General features: G+C 41.4%; 1 protein-coding gene and 1 pseudogene across 5 annotated transcripts in view; one reads left to right on the top strand and one right to left on the bottom strand.

The window, feature by feature from the left end:
• Positions 1-22178, bottom strand: part of CLSTN1 (calsyntenin 1) — an 80903-nt gene that overhangs the window by 58277 nt on the left and 448 nt on the right. The window lies entirely within an intron of this gene.
• LOC114899443 lies at positions 5449-6198 on the top strand (annotated as a pseudogene). The gene has a single exon (XR_003794579.1). The product of XR_003794579.1 is annotated as a 60S ribosomal protein L18 pseudogene (transcript).

The following is a 22178-nucleotide window of genomic DNA, read 5'->3' as shown; positions in this document are numbered from 1 at the left end:
TGTCATGATTTCCTTAAATTTCCTTTTTTTGCTATGTTACCAGAAAATACAGGCCGGGTTTGCCCTTTTCTTTCTTCTTATCGTTATCACATTTGTCTTGAATTAAAATAGGACAGGGCGCTGTCCTGAATCGTAACATAATAGTCCGGTGGCGATTTCCAAGTTCTGGTGTGTTTTTTTTAGTCTCCTGACCTTCACATACAATGGAAAACTTTATCATATATAGTTCAGAAAAGGCCACACAGTGTTCAAGACCTTCTGACATTCACTATCAATACAACATTCTAAACAGCTGTTACCCAAAGTACTGTCATTAAGTTGACTAGAATTGCCTAAAAAACACAACAGCTGACCGCAAAAATATAAAAATCCCGTCCTTGCTCCCCGATTGTTTGCTCCTTTATTAACTTACGTTCCTACAATACCAACGATAACAAGATAAATGCTTTTCCATAGAATTCTTACCCTATTTAAAATAAATGTAAAGGTTTTGTGATCAACACAGAAAATGAAACAGCTCAATCTTATTTTTCCACCGAGTCTCTCAAGAAGCACATTTACACAAAGAAGAGCAGAATCGGGACTTCCCTGGCGGTCCAGCGGTTTAGACCCTGCACTCCCAGTGCAGGGGGCCCGGGTTTGAGCCCTGGTCAGGGAACAAGATCCCACGTGCCACAACTAAAAGATCCCGAGTGCCACGGCTAAGACCTGGCGCAGCGTAATAAATAAATTAAATAAATAAATATTTTCTAAAAAAAAGAAGAGCAGAATCAATATAATGATGAGACATGAAGGAAGACGACAAGGACATAATTCCCCTAAGTTATTCTGGGTGTTTCAAACCCCAGGACATTGAGAAAACTTATAGATAGAATTGCAGGGGTGGCGGTGGGGCGGGGGGGAAGAATTTCGAGCCTACACTGTGGCTGACCTTGTTTTTTTTTTAATTTTTGGCCGTGCCACACGGCTTGTGGGATCCTAGTTCCCCGACCAGGGATCAAACCCAGGTCCCCTGCAGTGCAAGCGCAGAGTCCTAACCAGTGGCCCACCAGGGAAGTCCCATACTATGGTTGATATTTAAGGAATCTGTGAAAGATGATAACCTGGTTCAAGAATGGGAAGAAGATGGACATTTTTAGCTATACTTCAATGAGTTTGGCATTGACCATGGACAAAATTCTAGATTGGTTTCTGTGCCTCTAGAGAAGGAAAGAAAAATCACAAAGAGCTGGTGACCTTATTCACAAGAACAAGGTATTAAACATTTTCTCTTTTGAGAGGGTTATTAGGAAAGTCACAGGAAAGCTGGAAAAATAACATCGGCTTCTATTTCCAAAGTGCCTTGATAAAAACTTTCCTTACCAAGACCCATTTGAAACTCTAGCAATAGTGTATTAAACCTTGAAAAGGCATCTGAGGGGGCCTCTCTTCATTTCCTTTTGAGTAGCAAGATGGAAACTGAATGGAAATAAAAGTGGGTGGATTTACAATGGCCATCCCAAAGGGTCACTGAATAATGCACCCAGGAAACCTGGACCAGACTCTGGTCATCTTTCAAAGGCTCATTCTTGCTTGGTGCTCTTCATCCTTTATATCAAAGTTGAAAATCACAAGAAGCTAGAATGGACAGATAGAAACTGTGGAGTCAGGATTCAAAACTACCTGACAGCACGGGGAGGTGGGTCACATGCAGCAAGAAGAAGTGTAATGAAGACGAATGTGAACACCTGCACCAGTGCAGAGCATCCGGTTAGGGTTCAGCACCAAAGTGGGGGGTCCTGGGGTTCAGGTTAATAAAGTCGGTGTGAGGGGGCAGCTGAGAAGCTTGGACAAGGGGTACTAGCTACATGCCACCCCAACTCTGCTCCTGTGTGTGGAACTCTATTAAGCCTTCTGCCCTGTCTGAAAGGTGGTGTCTATACCATGGAGCACCCAAGGACAAAGAAACCAGGCAGGCTGGCAGAGAGATTTTGGAAATACATCACATGAAGAACAAGTTGGTATATAAAAAGTTGGTGTCGGGAGGGGAGGGGATGGTAACTCCCCTTGTGGGCGGGGATGCAAAACGGTTCAGCCACTGTTTGGTGGTTCCTGAATAAATTAAACAAAATTACCATATGACCCAATAATCCCACTCCTAGGTATAAACCCCTAAGAATTTAAAACAGGTACTCAAACAATTACCCATGTGTGCATATTCATAACAGTGCTATTCATGACAGCTAATAGGTGGAAACAATCCAAAATGTCCATCAACAGATGAATGGATAAACAAAATGTGGTATATACATGATGGAATATTATTCACCCATAAAAAGGAATGAAGTACTGATACATGCTGCAATGGGGATGAACCTCAAAAACATTACGTTAAGTGTAAGAAGTCATACATAAAAGGTCTCATGAAATATTCAGAATAATTAAATCCACTTACATGAAGTATTCACAATAATTAAATCCATAGAGACAGAAAGCAGAGGAGTGCCTGCCAGGGACTGTGGGGAGAGGTGAATGGGGAGTGACTGTTTAAAGGATATAAGGTTTTCTTTGGGGTGATGAAATGTTTTGGAACTACCCAGAGGTGGTGGCTACACAACACTGTGAATATACTATATGCCACTGAATTACCTACACACTTTAAAATGTTATGTTGAGAATTCGCGGTTTCTGGTCCAGCATGTAAGGAGCTTAGAAGTCACCACTCTGGGGCTTCCCTGGTGGCGCAGTGGTTAAGAATCTGCCTGCCAATGCAGGGGACACGGGTTCAATCCCTGGTCCCGGAAGATCCCACATGCCGTGGAGCAACTAAGCCCGTACGCCACAACCACTGAGCCTGCGCGCTGGAGCCCGTGCGCCACAACTACTGAGCCCATGTGCCACAACTACTGAAGCCCACGCACCTAGAGCCCGTACTCTGCAACAAGAGAAGGCACCACAACGAGAAGCCCACGCACCGCAACAAAGAGTAGCCCCCGCTCGCCGCAACTAGAGAAAGCCCACGCGCAGCAACAAAGACCCAATGCAGCCAAAAATAAAATTTTTTAAATGTTTAATATATTAAGAAAAAAAAGTCATCACTCCATGCTAACAAGGGAAAAGCTGAACTGAGACATCAACAACTCTTCTTAGATCCATCAGAGAAGTGAGGTCCCAGGGCAAAACTGCTGCCCCCAAAATGGCAGAGACAGACAGCAGAGCTACAGAGAATCACAACTTACCAGAGCAGAGACCCATGGTCAGAACCCGCCAGGAAACCAGTGCCAGGGGAGGAAAATGCAAACTGTAAACTGATGAATGGCTGGAGGCTACCATGGACAACTCTGAGGGCTAAAACCTCCAGGGGGACCCAGTCATCCGGGGTCCCCCACACTTTTGTTTTACCTCCAGGAGCCCTGCCAGGTCCTTACAGTGAATATCAGGGGAAAAGTCCCCTTGTGCCTCCAGCAGGGGGAGGAGAAAAGGAACCATTCTGAAATAAGCCAGAGCATTCTGTTCTTCTCAACAGGTTAGCTATTTAACCAGAGCCTAACTAACCCGCTGGGGTTGTATCAGAGCCTACTTGGGGGAAGAGAAATACACAAATCCAGCCCACTCTAGCTATCCTGTCCCACTTAAGGATGGGAGGGGGCCTGAGAAGCCCTGGTGAAGTTCACAGACCAAGGGCACAGGTTCACTGAAAGACCAGAACCTAATCACAGGACTCTAGAACACTGACTCTCCCACAGCTTTACTGCTGTATCACTGAAGGCTGCTTTACCACAGTTCCTTCCACCCAGTACATCATGTCCACCTTTGCAACAAAAAATTACAAGGCAGGGGATCCCTGGCAGTCCAGTGGTTAGGACTCAGTGCTTTCATTGCCATGGCCTGGGTTCAATCCCTGGTTGGCGAAGTAAGATCCCACAAGCCACAAGGAAAAACAAACAAACAAAAAAATTACAAGGCATACCAAAAAGCAAAAACACACTTTTAAGAGACTGAACAAGCATCAGAACCAGAGTCACATATGGTAGGAAAGCAGGAATTATCAGACCAGGAATTAAAAAACAAAACAAAACTATGATTAATATGGTAAGAGCTTTAATGGAAAAACATGCAAGAACAGAGGGATAATGTAAACAGATGAAAGTTCTAAGAAAGAATAAAAAAGAAATGCTAGAGATCAAGAACTCTAACAGAAATGAAGAATGCCTCTGATGGGCTCATTAGGAGACTGAACACAGCAGAGGAAACGCTCTTTGAGCCTGAGGATATGACAACAGAAACTACCAAAACTGAAAAGCAAAGAGAGAAGAGACTGAAAAACAAAACAAAACAAAAAACCCAGAACAGAAAATCCAAGAACTGTGGGAACTTGTACAACTACAAGAGGTATAACATATGCATAAATGGGAACACCTGAAGGAGAAGGAAGGAACAGAGCGAAGCAACAATGAAAGAACTGCCCTCAAAGGAATGTCAGACACCAAACCACAGATTTAAGAAGCTCAGAGAACACCTACCAGGATAAATGCAAAACAAACAAACAAAAACTACACCTAGGCATATCATATTCAAACTGCAGAAAATCAAAGTTAAAGAAAAAATCTTGAAAGAAGCCAGAGTGGGGAAAAATACCTTACCTACCAAGGAGCAAATATAAGAATTACATCTGACTTCTCAGAACCCATACAAGCAAGAAGAGAACAAAGTGAAATATTTAAAGTGTTGAGGAAAAAAAAAAAATGCCAGCCTAGAATTCTGTACCCTGCAAAATTATCCTTCAAAATTGAGGAAGAATTAAAGACTTTCTCAGACAAACAAAAATTGAGGGAATCTGTTGCGAGTAAGAAGGAAAATCATGTCAGAAACTCAGATCTACATAAAGAAGAGCACTGGAGTATGAATAAGTGAGGATAAAATATTTTTCTTATTTTTAGTTTTTCTTATTCTTAATTGACCTAACATAAGTTTGTTAAAAATAATACCAGCAACAATGTACTTGATACTGTATACTTATGTGCATATATATGTTCTTGAAGGCTTATGTATATAACTGACTCAATGACAACAATGATACAAGGGATAGGAGGGAAGAATCAGGAATATTTTGTCATTAAAACGTACTTGCCCTACCTGTGAAGCAGTAATAGTGTTATCTGAAAGTGGACTTAGATTAGTTGTATATATCCAGTGGAAACTCTAGGGCAACCATGAAAAAAAGTACGAAAAAGAAGTATAATTGATATGCTAAGAAGAGAGAGAAAATGGAGTCATATAAAATACTCATTACCACCACAAAAAAGGCAAAAAAACATGGAAAACATAAAGAGGGACAAAGAGCAAGCGCAACAAACAGCAAACAGTAACAAGTATGATAGATATTAAACCAACTATATCGACAATCGCTTTAAACATCAAAGGTCTAAATAGACCAATTAAAAGAGATTGTCAGATTAGGGGGAAAAAAAAAACCAAACAAGACCCAACTATGTGTTTTCTACAAGAAACCCACTTTACATATAAAGACACATATAGATTAAAAGTAAAGGGATGCTTTCCGGACCTGGCTAAGGAGGAGGCGCCATCATGGGAGTTGACATCCGCCACAAGGACCAAAACGTTCGACGCAAGGAGCCCAAGAGCCAGGACGCCTACTTAAAGCTGTTGGTCAAGCTGTACAGGTTTCTGGCCAGACGAACCAACTTGACCTTCAATCAAGTTGTACTGAAGAGGTTGTTCATGAGCCACACCAACCGGCCACCTCTGTCCCCTTCCCAGATGATTTGGAAGATGAAGCTTCCTGGTTGGGAAGGCAAAACAACTGTGGTGGTGGGGACTATAGCCTATGATGTGTGTGTCCAGGAGGTGCCCAAACCGAAGGTGTGCTCTCTTCGAGTGAGCAGCTGCGCCCAGAGCCTCATCCTCAAGGCCGGGGGCAAGATCCTCACCTTTGACCAGCTGGCCCTGGACTCCCCCAAGAGCTGTGGCACTGTCCTCCTCTCTGGTCCTCGCAAGGGCCGAGAGGTGTACAGGCATTTCGGCAAGGCCCCAGGAACCCCGCATAGACACACCAAACCCTACGTACGCTCCAAGGGCCAGAAGTTCGAGCACGCCAGAGGCCGATGGGCCAGCCGTGGCTACAAGAACTAACCCCAGATCCTACCTTGTTATTAAAAAGATGTTGGATGCTTTAAAAAAAATTAAAAAAAAAAAGTAAAGGGATGGAGACAGATATACTGTTAACACTAATTAAAAGAAAATATTTGCAAAAGACACGTCTGATAAAGGACTGTTATCCAAAATACACCAAAAAAACTCTTAAAACTCAACAATAAGAAAACAAACAATACAATTTTTTAAATGGGCAAAAGATGTGAACATACACCTCATCAATAAAGATATACAGACGGAAAGAAAGTAATGAAAAGATGTTCAACATCATATGTCATTAAGGAATTGCAAATGAAAACAACCATGATACCACCACACACCTATTAGAATGGCCAAATTCCAAAACACTGGTAACACCAAATGCAGGCAAGAATGTAAAACAACAGGAACTGTCATTCACTGCCAGAGGGAATGCAAAATGGTGCAGATACTTTGCAAGAGAGCTTGGCAGCTTCTTATAAAACTAAACATGTGTTTATCATGTGATCCAGCAATCGTGCTCCTTGGTATTTACCCAAATGAGTGGAAAACTTAGGTCCACACAAAAACCTGCACACGGATGTTTATAGCAGCTTTATCCATAACTGCCCCAAACCTGGAAGCAACCAAGACGTGCTTCAGTAGGCGAATGGACAAATAAACTGTGGTACATCCAGACAATGGAATATTACTCAGCACTAAACAGAAATGAGCTATCAAGCCATGAAAAGACATGGGGGAAACTTAAATGCATTACTGAGTGACAGAAGCCAATATGAAAAGGCTACGTGCTGTACAATTCCAGCTATAGGACATTCTGGAAAAAAGCAAAACTAAGGATGGGACTTCCCTGGCGGTCCAGTGGTTAGGGCTCTGAGCTTCCACTGTGGGAGGCACGGGTTCGATCCCTGGTTGGGAAATTACATCCCACATGCATGCTGCAATTAAGAGTTCGCGTGCTGCAACTAAGGAGCTGGTGAGGCACAACTAAGGAGCCCACGTGCCTCAACTAAGATGCAGTGCAAATAAATAAATAAATAAATAAAAACTTTCTCTTAAAAAAAAAAACCAAACTACGGAGACAGTAAAAGGATCAGTGGTCACTAGGAGTTCAAGGGGATGGAGGGATGAACAGATGAGCACAGAAGATTTAGGGCAGTGAAATTACTTTGTATGATACTACAATGGTAGATACATGTCATTATACATTTGTCAAAAATCACAGAATGCACAACACTAAGAGTGAACCTTAAACTACGGACATTGACACTGTGTCAATGTTCCTCAATTGAAATAAACATACCCTATGGTGCAGGACATTAATAATGGGGGAGGCTGTACATGTATGGGGACTGGGGTATAAGGAAACTCTCTGTACTTTCCATTCAATTTTTCTATGAACCTAAAACTGTTCTAAAATATATAGTTTATTAATTTTTATTATTTTTTTTGAATGCAGTGGATTCTCGAAGCATCTCAGCATTTAATTAATTCTGTGCTTCTAAGTAGATCCATGTTCCCTAAACTTATGCACCAAGGCGTCCCTGCAAACGTACAGGGGAGACATAGGTTATTTTAAATTTGAAGGCAACAAGTGATACTTTGAGTCTGTCAGGTACCAGACAAACTGCTAGTTCGAGGTAGTTCACAGCTCAACATTAGACTGCAATGCATTCCTTTTTATGGTGTCACAGCTTTGCAAGGCTGAGTTTTTAGCAGTTGCTGTGACCCAAGGAAGTCGCCTGTGAAAATCAACATGGAATAGAAAAGAGGGCATCCATGTCCGACCTTACTTCAAGCTTTGAGAAGTCGCTGCTGTGCTCAACAGGAGCTCATATCCCATGAGTAAGTTCCTGTGATTATTTTAAGATGAATTAAAAGTATTATTATATTATTTTTTCTTTCAATTTCTTTGTGTTTTTTAAACAGCTACTAAGTTATTAGGATATAAATCTTAAGATGTTAGGATATAAATATTAAGCTGTTTGGACCTAAGGAGTTAATTAAACAGAATTGCTGGGCATTTCTTTTTAGCCTGAAGGCTCTGTGAAAAGGTTACTGATGCACCCAAGGTACTGTGAACAAAGAAAGTTCAAGAAGCTCTGGAGCAGACAATGAATAGAGATACATTCAGGCTGTGAGTTAAGGCTAAAAGGGAAGGGTTCCAGACTCAAACATGCAGGCAGAAGAGACTTTCTGGCTCAACTGAAGGCTAATGAGATGCAGTAATAATAATCACTTAGGTTGGGTCAATACTGAAGAAGGCTGACTTCATTTATTTTATATCAAATGCTATTCAGGTTGGAGTTCAGGGTGCCAAAAACCTCTAGGCTTATCTGCAAGGCCACTGTTAACTCTCCACGTGGCACACTTGTTATACATTCTCTTTGCGTCCATTAAAATATAACGAAAAAAGTTTATTAATTTTTAAAAATGCTATGTTCATTTTATCCTATGGGAATTTCACCTCAAGTTTTAAAAAGGGAGGGGAGAGTTCTATGGATTTGAGTTAATAAAACAGCAAACACATAAGGTATACTCTAGTGTTCTAAACACTGACAAAATCTGTTTAATCTTACAGGGTTAAACATATAAGGGTTAAACATATAAACACCAACAGGCTCCTTAATCTCTGTGTGCCTGAGTGTCTTCCTCTGTAAAAGGCAAATAAGGGAACAGCAGAGCTGGGATGTGAACGAGAGTTGGCTAGAGAATCCACGTTCTTCGCCATTCCACGACACTCCTAGGGTGCCAGCGCTTATTCTGTGGGGATCCAGAGGCAGAACCAACACCAAGGTCTTTCTGACAATGAAGGCTGCCCTCCAAAATGGAAGGAGTTCCCCGATTAGATGAGTTCCAGCGGGGACTGGTCAACTGATGTCAGTGCTCAGACAGAGAGGATCACATCCAAAGCTGCACGAGATCGTTTCTAAAGCTCTTGTCAAATCCGAAACTGATTCCAGCACAGTGTGCAGATTTCTGAGACATTTGCATAAAAAAGTGATACAAAACTTAAAAATGTAACTTTGTCAATACAATGTACCCTTTCTTCAGAATTTTTAAAACTCTACTCCAACTTTATCATCTACCCTGACTCAACTGCACTTGAAAGGTTCATAACAAATCACCCAAATTTATGCTTTCTGAATATTATTTATTATAGAAAGAAACAGGGTTAAAGATACTCTTGGCTGGTCTCCGCTATGTTTCCTACTTTTCACATTCTGAGCTATAAAAATATCATACTGACAATAACAATAACAACTTCACTTGTTTCCTCTATGGTAAAATGGGTTGATTAAACGAAATGAAATTAGATTTCTAAAATACCTTCCTTTCTAGAATTCTAGCCATATTAATGCAGAAACTGATTTTTTAAGATGGACTAGGAGATTTTTTAAAATTTAGTGGTTTAAAAGTACTGAACGTTCTAATGCAATGATAGTCAAGTAACCAGACATTATTTAAGTGGGAAGACAAATTGCCTGATTTTAAAAGTAAAGGACTTTATCATAAAAGGGGAGGCGACCTCTCAAGAGGAAACCGAATTGATGGAATGTAGTCTAGCTGAGAACTAGCTCCCTGGTCACCAAGGGAAATGCAAAAACAAACAAACCACCATTCCCCACCAAGACAAACAGGACACGTACATGCCCATGCACAACTTACTCCAGATTCTGAGAAAACACCAAAAGATTTTTCAGGAAAATAAATCAGACTTCCTCTATTGTGGTAGTTATAAAAAACATTTTTACCATAAAATCAGCCACTTAAAGGTCTCAAAAGGGCCATAATGTGAGGAAAAACAAAGATAGTAATCTCTTTTTTTAAGTATTGAATTTTCTTTTAAAAGACAATTTTTCCCCAGATCTCATCCTACAGAATATACTAATGAGTAATTGTACACTACCAAAGAAAAAGCCCAAATAAATCTGATTTTAACTTATACTTTGTCACCTCTTCTTGCCTTTTCCCTCATTAAAAACGTGTCCTACAGTGAAATTAAAAAGAAAACCAACATAATAATCCACAGGCACACAAGATGCTGATTCAATACTGACTGCCCACTTGTAAGAGTCCCTCACTGGCTGTGGAATGTGCTGCACACAATAGGCAAATCCAGGTCTATAATGAGGGCTGTAACTCCAATCCCATCTTCCGCACTCAAGAAAGCAAGTGACAACGTAAATAAGAGACAGGATTATAGGAATAAGTGAATTAACTCTCATTACTCTCCTTTTTTAAGTACATCATTTGCAAGCTTTGCTTTGCTGCTTCAAGTATTATTTAGAAGGAAAATACTGTTGACATATTCCCCAACTGTATTTTGACATTGCCATCAACCACTGCCCTAGAGCAGCAGTTATCAGAATGTGGTCTGAAGACTCTTGCGGGGAGGTGGGGGGCGGTCCCCAAGCCTCCCTTTTCCAGCTACATGTCTTTGTGAGGCCAGATTTTCTTCACCTACTTCAACCAATCATCAGGCAGCAACAGGTTGAACGCAGAATCCCACTGCCTGTGGTTAAGAATCCGCCTGCCAATGCAGGGGACACGGGTTCAATCCCTGGTCCAAGAAGATCCCACATGCCGCGGAGCAACTAAGCCCGTGTGCCACAACTACTGAGCCTGCGCTCTAGAGCCCGCGAGCCACAACTACTGAGCCCACGTGCTGCAACTACTGAAGCCCAGGCGCCTAGATCAGGTGCTCTGCAACAAGAGAAGCCACCGCAATGAGAAGCCCGTGCACCACAATGAAGAGTAGCCCCCGCTCGCCACAATTACAGAAAAGCCCGTGCGCAGCAACGCAGACCCAACACAGCCCCCACCAAAAAAAACAAAAAGAATCCCACCGCCTTCTCTTAAGCCCACATTAAGAGATAACAAAAATGTAAAGCAATGCCAATCTTCTTACTAAATTGTTTTTTGTTTTGGAATATGTTGTTATTTTTAATCAAAAATACGTTGTTACCATCTAATGAGTTATTACTGCTACTTTAAATTAATAATTAAATATTTTAATAGGTTCTCAGTTTAATTTCTAATAGAGTAATATTGATAGATAAAACCCACATAAACACAAGCTCTTTGAGGTCCTCAGTAATTTCTGAGAGCATGGGGATCCTGAGTCTAAACAGTCTGGAAATCCTAAAGGACTAGTTAAATAGATCGCACTATATCCCTCTAATGGATTATTATACCCACCATACCCAGGACAAATGTTTAATGAATGACACTGAGAGAGTTATGAAACACTCTGAATAAAATAAACTCACTTTGTTTAAAACTTTGGCTACGTAGGTAAATTTTTACAGTGGGGAAAAAAACCTAGAGATATGTACAAAAGTGTTAAGACTAAGGATCTCAAAGGCAGTATTTTCGGTCATTTTAACTTTTTCTTTTTTGTACTAAATTGCATTACAGTGGGTGGGGGGACAGTCTGGAGCAGCGTCTCCCAAAGTGTGTCCTATGGAACACGAGTGCCACAACGCGCTCCAGGAAGGGCCCATGGTCAACCACCTGGATAAATGCGGATTATACCCCCGCGCAGCGATTCTTCAACATGCACGACTGCGCTAAAGGTTCTGAGAAGTCCTACAGTAATGAAACCTGTTTAACAGCATTTCCCAAACTTAGGTGACCAACAGTCACCTTTTACCAAGTAACACCTATCCATGTAACATCCTTAGGGAAGCACTGCCTTAGCAATCAACGTATCCTATATAACAGTTTGAAGAGGAAGCCTACAACTGATCCTTTATCGTTACTGTTAGAAATCACCATGTCACCATTATCTAGAAAGGATGACCTCTAGTAAATGACACCTACAAATCCAACTGAGAATTTGGGGGGTTATGTCAAATACATTTTTTTACATTTGCTTTAGTAAAATAATTCTACAAAGGTATAAATTTAATTCATATAGATTCAGGGACTTGAAAAATTCAAGGAAAGGTTTTATTATTTATTTATTTATTTATTTTGGCCACACTGCATAGCACGCGGGATCTTAGTTCCCCAACCAGGGATTGAACCTGCACCCCCTACAGTGGAAGCACGGGGTCCTAACCACTGGAACGCCAGGAAAGTCCCAAGGAAAGGTTTTATTTACTTTTTAAACATACTTACGTATTTGGCTGCAGCGGGTCTTAGCTGCAGCATGCATGTGGGATCTAGTTCCCTGACCAGGGATCGAACTATGAGTCCCCTGCACTGGGAGTGTGGAGTCTTAACCACTGGACCACCAGGGAAGTCCCCCAAGGAAAGGTTTTATTTTTTCAAACGAACCCTACCATTACAATTCCATTCATTCATTCATTCATTTATGGCTGCACTGGGTCTTCACTGCTGCGTGCAAGCTTTCTCTAGTTGCGACGAGCAAGGGCTACTCTTTGTTGCAGTGCACTGGCTGGTCACTGCAGTGGCGTCTCTTGTTGCAGAGCACAGGCTCTAGGCACGCGGGCCTCAGTAGTTGTAGCAGGCGGGCTCAGTAGTTGTGGCTTGCAGGCTCTACAGCGCGGGCTCAGTAGTTGTGGCGCAGGGGCTTAGTTGCTCCGCAGCATGTGGGATCTTCCCGGACCAGGGCTCGAACCCGTGTCCCCTGCATTGGCAGGCGGATTCTTAACCACTGCGCCACCAGGGAAGCCCCGGAAAGGTTTTAAATAGCAATTCCTAAGTAAAATTTTCTTTGATGAAAAACATTCAGTACATCGGACCGTAAGTCATTCGTTTAAACGATGCACATCAGTGAGTATTCTCTTGAAGGCGCAACCTGCACATACAGGCAGTTCCTGGCGTGGCTGACACTCCGCCTGCTGAGGGCCTGCTAAACCCCTGCCTCTCCTCCACCCCGGCCACCCCAGGCAGTGCTGCCACCTGGGTACCAGGGGGCTTGCTGGCCCGGGTCTCCTCTCTTCCGCTGCCTCTCTTTCGTTTTTGGGGTCGCAATGAACAGGCCTCACTCCCTCGGTTTCCTCGCACAGGCTGGGTCACTCAGATCATCGGGCTCGTACTCCCTCGACCTTTCTCTTCCTGGAGGCTCCTCTTCATTCCACGCCCAAGCCAGCATGCCTCACACATTCTTTGAAGCTGCTCTACTACTCCAAGACCTACTTACCACAAAATGGGAACCAGCATTTCGTTGGTTTATATAACGATTAATATTATAATGCTGTGTGTGGGCTGTGTTTTACTGCATATTTGCCTGATTTTCAACTCGTAATGGGTAAACTGGTTTCTGACCATCACTTTCGGAGCTTTAAGCAGTTTGTAACAATGTTTCCCAGGGGAAAATATAACTTGAGTTCCAATCTGAATTCCTAATAGAGTGATATGAATTTGCCTTTTCAGGTCATCTGGGAATCAGAAATGGGTCCCAGGAAACAATACATCAAGACAAAGCCAGGTTAAGGCAGCCGAAGACAGCACAGAGCTGGGGTAGTCTCACCTGGGCTGAGTTCCCCTGACCCAGGCAACCCGAGCTCAGAGAAATAAAACGTACCTGAGCATTTCAGGAGACAAGATTTCAACCTGACCAGAACTAGACACGGACTGACTTTTGTTAGCCACCACTGGGGCTTTCCTCAGGTGCCAGGGTTCCACCACCGCCCACTGTACCAGCTTGCCTCAGTTTACCTGTCTGTACTTGGGTTTTCCAAAAGATAAGCAGGTACAGTCAGGACTGCTCTATTCCAAGGCAAAGCTTCTGCTCCAAATCCCCACCGGCTCTCCTATACCCCTGAGATGAGTTTCTAGATAAAACAGAAACCTCAGGAAACCCTTTTAGCCCTCTCCCTTCAGGCTTAAACAACCGAAGCCTGGCCTGGGTGGCCCATGTTTGCTTTCTCATTGCCCCTGGTTCACTCTGTCCATCAGTACTGAAAACCACATAAGCATACGCCATTTTCATAGAAAAGAAAAAAGTACAGTGAAGACATACTTGCCTTATGCATTACTTTTTAAAAGTAGTGATAAATATATCAAACCTTTCAATACTCAGAAAGGACTAATTCTAGAAAAAAATAGGGTCAGCAAACTTTATTAACTGAATAAGCAAATATATTAATTACTGGCACTTATGACCTTTCTAAAACACTTCATCCAACAAGTATTAATGTTGCAGTTATTATTAATTGAAGTCACAATTGGGGGAGAGGCTATGTTACTAAATTATCCCACTGGTACATCTTCCTCCGATTAGAAAAGGTTTTAAAATGTCAGATTTCATATAAAAAAGCATTTAATTCATTTTCCATTCTAGGCTTTGAATGTTTCTAAGATACAAATGGCTTCCCTTAATTAAACAAGAGAAGGTTTCGTACACTTGGGCATGGACTTTTTGTTTGTTTGTTTTTTGCAGTACGCGGGCCTCTCACTGTTGTGGCCTCTCCCGTTGCGGAGCGCAGGCTCTGGACGCGCAGGCTCAGCGGCCATGGCTCACGGGCCCAGCCGCTCCGCGGCACGCGGGATCCTCCCGGACCGGGGCACGAACCCGCGTCCCCTGCATCGGCAGGCGGACTCTCAACCACTGCGCCACCAGGGAAGCCCGGGCATGGGCTTTTTAAAAGCCCTGCAAATGAAAGTGCTGTATTCAGGAATCATGTGCAGATATTAATGGATATTTACAAACAACTCAGAAGCAAGATCAGAAACGCTGCCAACTTGGGGCTTTATAATTCAGGCTGAGGGATTATCAAGGGACCCTACCATTAACACAGCACTAGCAGATGAGGCGCTAAAAGGCTGAGAATGGCTGCTGCCTACCTTACAGTCCTCCCACCTTTCTTCATGACTGTGGCCCAAAGTGAGAGCGGCCTGGGGAGAAAATTAAATTCAGGCCAGTGCATCTTGCTACTTACTAGCTACTCTGATAAACACGTGAAACGCATGGCAAAAAGAAACATTAGGGATTACCCAAGAATTTTAATTATTTCTGTTATCCTTGTTACTAATTCCACGAGTAACAGGAAACTGGCATGAACTAGTCAAGGCTCTTTAAAGGTAAGTATAATCTGCTCGACGGAAAGGCTTTAATCCCCCAAGTCAAAAGCTACCCTGTTCCTCAATTAGCCTCTACCTCCCATGTGCTCGCATTGTCTATTGTGAATTGAGCATGCTCTGTCCTTCGCCAGGTGCTGGGGGACAGAGCAGAGTGCGCAGTCTCCACCCCGAGGCCACCAGTGAATAAGTCTTGCAGTGGCGGGAGGGGGATACACCAGTGGGGAGGTGCCGCTGAGGAGGGCTGGGCCTCAGCTGCTTCATCTGAGAGGTGCCCAGAGGACCCAGGGCTCTGGCTAAAATCTCAGAGTCAGGCCCACATTCTGTTAATACTCTGGCCACATTAAGTCTATCAAGACTCAGGACCAGTTTCCTGGGTGTGACGGGCCCCATGCCTGGTTTAATGCCCTGCTGCCATCTTGAAATTCCTAATAATTTTTGAACAAAGGAGCCCCACACTTTGACTACGCAGCTGGTCCTATCAATATTCATCATTAACTACGTCTGAGATACACAAAATGAAATGTGACTGGATTCTGCATTTCAGATGGAATAAATTTTGCTCTTTAAAAGTCACTTATTAGACAACCTCATACAAATCACTCAAGTTTTACACTATCTACAATTTGAGTTTATGACCTTCAATTTTTTTTTTCTTGGTGGTCCTTAAAATGAAAGTACTGTATTAATACTTTTAAGATTTAGGAAGAGCTCAGAATAAATATGTCTTCACTATACTTTAAGCAGGTATTAAAGATGACATTCATGTTTACTGTTTTAAAATTCACTTACAATCTAAAGACATTTCTAAGTGTTTTATACTATGAATTGAAGATTGGGTAAATAACAAACGGTTTAATTAAAGAATAAATCAAAGGACCAGACAAACCAATTTACTTTAACAAAGTACTTTTTAGCCAATCAGTATTAACAAAAATGTAATGAATGAAGAAATGTCATTTTCTAAACTAGTCATAGTTTAAGAATTCTAGTGTTTCTTACAATTCCTTTCATAAAGTTAAGCCCTAGATATTTACTCTGCTGTGACTAGGGTGTCCCCCAATCACTGGGTCTGCAGCATTGTACTAGCTCATCCCTCAGACCACAGGCAGAAATCAGGGCCTGGGGGATGGATGCTTGGCCACAGATGCTCTCAGCCTTTCTTCAAGTGAGAGGTGACAAAAACAAAGAGCTGCATGGCTGGGTGCCTGCAAAGGTTTGAGGGATTGATAAGATTTAGTCCTAAGGAAAGCTGACTGAAGCCCCAAACAATGTTTTGAAGAAAACGGTTTCTTTGTGAGCTAGCAAGTGCCCAGGCTGAATGATCAATTGTCAGGGACGTGTGAAGAAATGTCTCTTTTACAGGGAAGGCTACTTAAGTGCAGAGGACAGACCTTTCAAAGCTCCTTTCAACTCAAAGTCTAATGTCCTGGGTAGAAATGATATGGGAGATAGGGGTGAAGGAAGGAGTTGGCTGGATGAAATGCCAATTTATCCGGAGAGCAGGAAAAAAAATCAGCAGCTTAGAAATGTCATAAGAAAACACTTAGACAACTGTGAAATATGTATCTAATTAAAAAGATGCTCCTGGGAGTGATTATGGAGGTCAAGAGTGAATGTAGAATGGTGCAGCTACTCTGGAAAACAGCTTGGTACCTCCTCAAAATGTTAAACATAGAGTTATAAGACTCAGCAATTCCACTCCAGTTATACACCCAAGAGAACTGAAAATGTACGTCCACACAAATACATGTCCAAGAGAACTGAACATGCATGTTCACAGCAGCATTATTCATAGTAGCCACGAAGTGGAAAACAACCCAAATGTCCATCAACTGATGAATGGATATATAAAACGTGGTCTATCCACATAGTATGGAATATTGTCTTAGTCTCTCTGGGCTCTATAACAAAATACCATAGACTGGGTGGCTTATAAACAACAGAAATTTATTTCTCACAGTCCTGGAGGCTGGGAAACCCAAGATCAAGGTGCCAGCAGATGCAGTGTCTGGTGAGTGCCCATTTCCTGGTTCATAGCCATCTTCCCATTGTATCCGCCGGTGGCAGAAGAGGCAAGGGAGCTCTCTGGGGTCTCTTGCGCAGGGCCACTGATCCCATTCGTGAGGGCTCCACCCTCATGACCTAATCACCTCCCCAAAGCCCCCACCTCAAAATACCATCACATTGGGGATTAGGTTTCAACATATGAATTCTGGAGGGACACAAACATTCAGTCTATAGCAAATATTATTCAGCTATAAGACGGAATGAGGCACTGATACCCACTACAACATGGATAAATCCTGAAAACATCATGCTAATTGAAAGAAGCTAGTCACAAAGGCCGCATATTATAATGATTCCACTGATATGAAATGTCCAAAACAGGCAAATCCATAGAGATAGAAAGTCTATTAATGGTTGCCAGGGGGGAATGGGAAAAAGGGGAATTTGGAGTGATTGCTAAGGGATATGGGGTTTCTTTTGGGGGTGATGAAAATGTGCTGCAGTTAGATATTGGTGATGGGTGCACAACTCTGGGAATATACTAAAATCACTGAACTGCATACTTTAAAAGGGTGAATTTTATGGTATGTGAATATTTCAATAAACCTGTTTTTCAAATTAAAAAAGACTGGATGCAGGAAAGTCTTCTTTTGCCCTAAAACAATAAGTTCCAGAAAGTACAGATCAAGGTAGACTTGAAGAGTAGCAGGCTTGATAGAACAGTTCTTGTCACGAGAGAATGAGACTGGTTCAAAACATATTCATGGGCTTCCCTGGTGGCACAGTGATTAAGAAACCACCTGCCAATGCAGGGGACACAGGTTCGAGCCCTGGTCCGGGAAGATCCCACATGCTGCAGAGCAACCAAGCCTGTGCACCACAACTACTAAGCCTGCGCTCTAGAGCTCGCGAGCCACAACTACTGAAGCCCGCGTGCCTAGAGCCCGTGCTCTGCAACAAGAGAAACCACCACAGTGAGAAGCCCGCGCACCACAACGAAGAGTAGCCCCCCCACCCCGCAACTAGAGAAAGCCCGCGCACAGCAATGAAGACCCAACGCAGCCAAAATAATAAAAAATAAAATAAAATTCAGACATAACTGCTGCAGAGAAAAATTCCAGGAAAAAAAAAATTCATGCCCGACCAAAGGTAAAAAAGAAACACACGGTTCTTCTTCTACCATGCCACTGCATACTTCTCAATGGGGTTCTGGAATAGAAGGAAGTTAACTTTCAGATGTATCTTATTGGTTTTTAAGAAGTTCTAAATTCCATGACTTTGAAGTAATTGAATCTTTGCCTAGAACTTTAAAAATAAAAAAGCCTTAGCAACATTAACTTGTGGAAGTTTTTAATCTAATATCATCCTACAGCTGAATGAGAAAATGAACAAAAATCTCTCTAAAACATAGGGAAGAAAGGATCTATCAAATAGGGGACAACTGGATGCTGTGCCCCAACTCCTAGGTGGTGGTGACTCTATGGAAAAACGGGCACCTTGCATCAGGCTGACATGCAGGCAGGGCAGGACTGTCATAGTCTGAAGGTTCCTAACTCTGGCCTTTGCATAGCCTCTACTGGTGTCAAAATGTCACTTGTGAGGGTTTGGGGTTTTTTAAACAGTGCAAGAACATGACACTGCATAAATCATTTCCACCAACTTTGAATCTACATTCTGGAGATAGAACAGCTCTACTAAAAATCTAATATCACAAATCAATACCTTAAATTTCAATTATAAAAGATAAATTTCTTAAGTACCTCTGCTCTTACCAAATCATGACCAAAGTATATTTTTAAGAACATAATGATCTAAAACCTCAATTAATCAGAAGGGGTGAGAAATAAGACTCAATGATTTTCAGAATAACCAAATCTCCTATTTTGTTTCAACTCTTATAAGCGAAAACTCTATCCAAAAAATTCCATTTTCCTATCTTAGAAAGCAGTAACGAAAAAAATTCAATCCTTTTCTTTCATGTCTTAAATATTTAATATCCCTCAGGTTCCGCATCTTAAATGTTAAGAATTGGCTGAGTAAGCTTAACCAAGTCCTAAAACTAGTATCATGGAATTATAGCATTTTCTAATTCCAATACAAAAATGTTATCACATTCCATTAAAAATTCATTTATTGGTCATATTCCTCATACCTAAAACTTAATTAACTGCTTTTTCTGGCTCAAAAATCAAATAGTACTGACCCAGATAATGTATGATATGAATGCCTAAAACTTCCTTTTTAAAAAGAATTTCTAGGAAACTGTTTGGTTTTATGGTTTTTTTCCTGAGAGTAGGATGCAGCCAAAAGCCGGACTCCAGTTAACTGAGGGTTCCAGTTAATCGAGTCACAGCTCTTAAATCGGAATACATTCAGGATTATTAATATTTTATTATTTCTTTAGCAGTTATAGGTCTCGTGAAATAAATTTACTTTCAGCAATAAAAATGTTAAATTATGTGTAATATTTAGGTCTACAATAAAATTATTTTTCCTCAAAGTTGCTTGTGAAACACAAGGTAAAAACTTAAGCTTTCCCAAAAAGCTGAGAATTACAGTTTTTTTGAAAAATGAACTCGAATTGGTAGCCACAGAGCTATAGCCGTCAAAGGCTGATACAGACTTTTATGATCTAATACTCCAATGCTGCAATCAACATAATGAATCCTTGAAAAATTACCTACTAATGAAGTCTTATATCCGTGTTGTAGAGTTCAAGTTCCTTTATACTCTCTCTGTAATGCTTTTCTCAGTACGTAACACTTATCTGTCAGGTAAAAATTAGGATGTAAAGACACTACGCTGCCTAAACTGGAACAGAGTTATACATTCATTCACAAAACACTGAGTGCCTACTGTGTGCGGATACATATGTGAACAACACAGACCAAAATACCCTTCCACTTTGGGGCATATGTTCCAGTGAGGGGAGACAGGCAATAAACAGAATAAGTAAATAACAGAGCGTGTTAGAATGGGGTAAGTGCTATGGAGAAAAGAAAAAGTGAAGCAGGGGAGGGAGGATTCAGGGGTTCCGAGAGATGAAATTTCAACCAGGATGGTGAGGAGAGGCTCCACTGAGAAGTTTGTGCGCAAACAGAAAAGTAACAGTGAATGTTATCTATTGGTTTTGAAACGCATTACAAGATTGCATTTATTTTTATTTAATATTCATATAAGCTTTCTATTTTCTCTATTTCAGTTTTCTATTTCCCGATCACTGACGGGCTGGAGAGAAGGAAGGCAGTATAGGGCATGCCAAGGAAATTTCTCCTAATGTTTTGGTTTACTTGATTTTTTTTTGAGAACTACAGCTACAATTGATGTGAAATTTAGGGTTCTCCATAAAACAACGAATTAATAGTCACAATGGAATTTATATTACAAAACCTCACATTCTCTCCTTGTTTATACGTTATCTTTCCCCCATTATTTTTAGAGGTAGCTACAGTATGAATGAACAGCAGTTACTAATGTCACACTGTTTTGCAGGATTAAAAATTCAGGTATTAGTTGAAATGATCATCTTTTACAATTAGCCCACAGAAAGTGTCCCCACAAACTGCCTATTTAAATACAAAATTTACTTGTAACATCTCAAAATGAAATCGTTTTATTAGCATTTCATGGAACATTCATGAGACGTTTTTCTAACCTGCAAGCTGGAAAAAAACCAACAAATGCAATAGAATAACTGATGTTTAAAATGTGTTTTTATTTGGAAGACTAAGATTCTTAAGCATTATAAATTCACCAAGAAAAGCTTAGAGAAAGTTAGCAAATTACAAAGGACTCAAGCCCTCAACACGTCTTTCACATAAGATTTCTGTTAGTCCGCCATAATGAAGACATTTGATAGCTGAAATCTTCAATAATGCTAATGGGCTAATTAATTAGCCCATTTGCTAATTCAATAATGAACACCAAATGCAGGTGAATGGACAAACTTAAGAAAATGTGGATTTTAACAAGAAATATTATCACTGACTAAACTAAATATACTTGAACTGTTCCCAAAATACCCAATCCAAGCACATATTTTTAAGCTGTGTGGGTTTTCCCCAAGAGAAGCAAACTTTGACATTTTTCCTTGGATCTATTAGACTTAGAGACCTCCATCCCACATCTGGAAAGAACATTTCAAACTTACCTTGATGTAAAATCAAACTGAGAACAATTAGCTACTTAGTGACTGAGACCTGAATTTGACAGAGTCAAAAGAATGTTAGAAATGAAATAAATGAAAGAAGTATTCAAAGTTTATCATCCTGGATGTGAAGAAAGGAACATACAACAAAACATGCACTTGCCTCTCCTGCCCTTTAATTTGTGAACACCATACCTCTCTTGATATGTCATGCCCAGAAAGAGAAAATGATAATTATTTTAAAAGCTTTGCTAAATTGAAATATGACCATTTCATTCGGCCTTCCATCAACCCTCCCTCTCTCAAAATTTCTGATTTAAAAAATCAGAAGGATAGATGCAAGCACTCTATAGACTACACCTAGATTACTTTGCTCCAAGGCCGAGGAAAATGTTTATGATTCCAAGATCCACTCGGAAGCATATATCTGCAATGCGTAAGCTTTTCGTTGGCAAGATCAGTCAATATCAGAGAGCGTGTAACGCTGAAAAGGTTAAGCGGTTGAAGGTTAAAACAACAACAAAACAATCGATTCACTAAGTAATATGTTTTGGCCAAGTAACCATAAAATAATTTCGGCCCTAAGGAATCAAAGAGGGGTTTCTCGTTTTTGCACGACCTAAATTACTGTCAGAAAAACTGCACCAAGGCGTCGGGGGTGGAGGAGAGGAAGATTTCTGACACCGGGTGAGACGACGGTCGTAAACCTCATCACAATTTCACCTTTGGGTGAAAAGGTGGGAGGGGAGCCAGAAGTTTCAACCTCGGCTCGTTCGAAAACACGTTTAAAAGACCCTGGAAGGAGGCGGAAAAGGGCGCAGACGCCGCGTCCGCGGTAGAGCAGCAGCAGATAATCGGGATCTGGGGAAAGGATGCGGAGAAGTGGGCTCTTATG

This window comes from Monodon monoceros, unplaced genomic scaffold (genome assembly GCF_005190385.1).
Source record: "Monodon monoceros isolate NGI ecotype Baffin Bay Population unplaced genomic scaffold, NGI_Narwhal_1 Super_Scaffold_18, whole genome shotgun sequence".
NCBI lineage: Eukaryota > Metazoa > Chordata > Mammalia > Artiodactyla > Monodontidae > Monodon > Monodon monoceros.
Note: the sequence above shows the minus strand (reverse complement) of the source record. Positions and strands in the feature narration are given on the sequence as shown.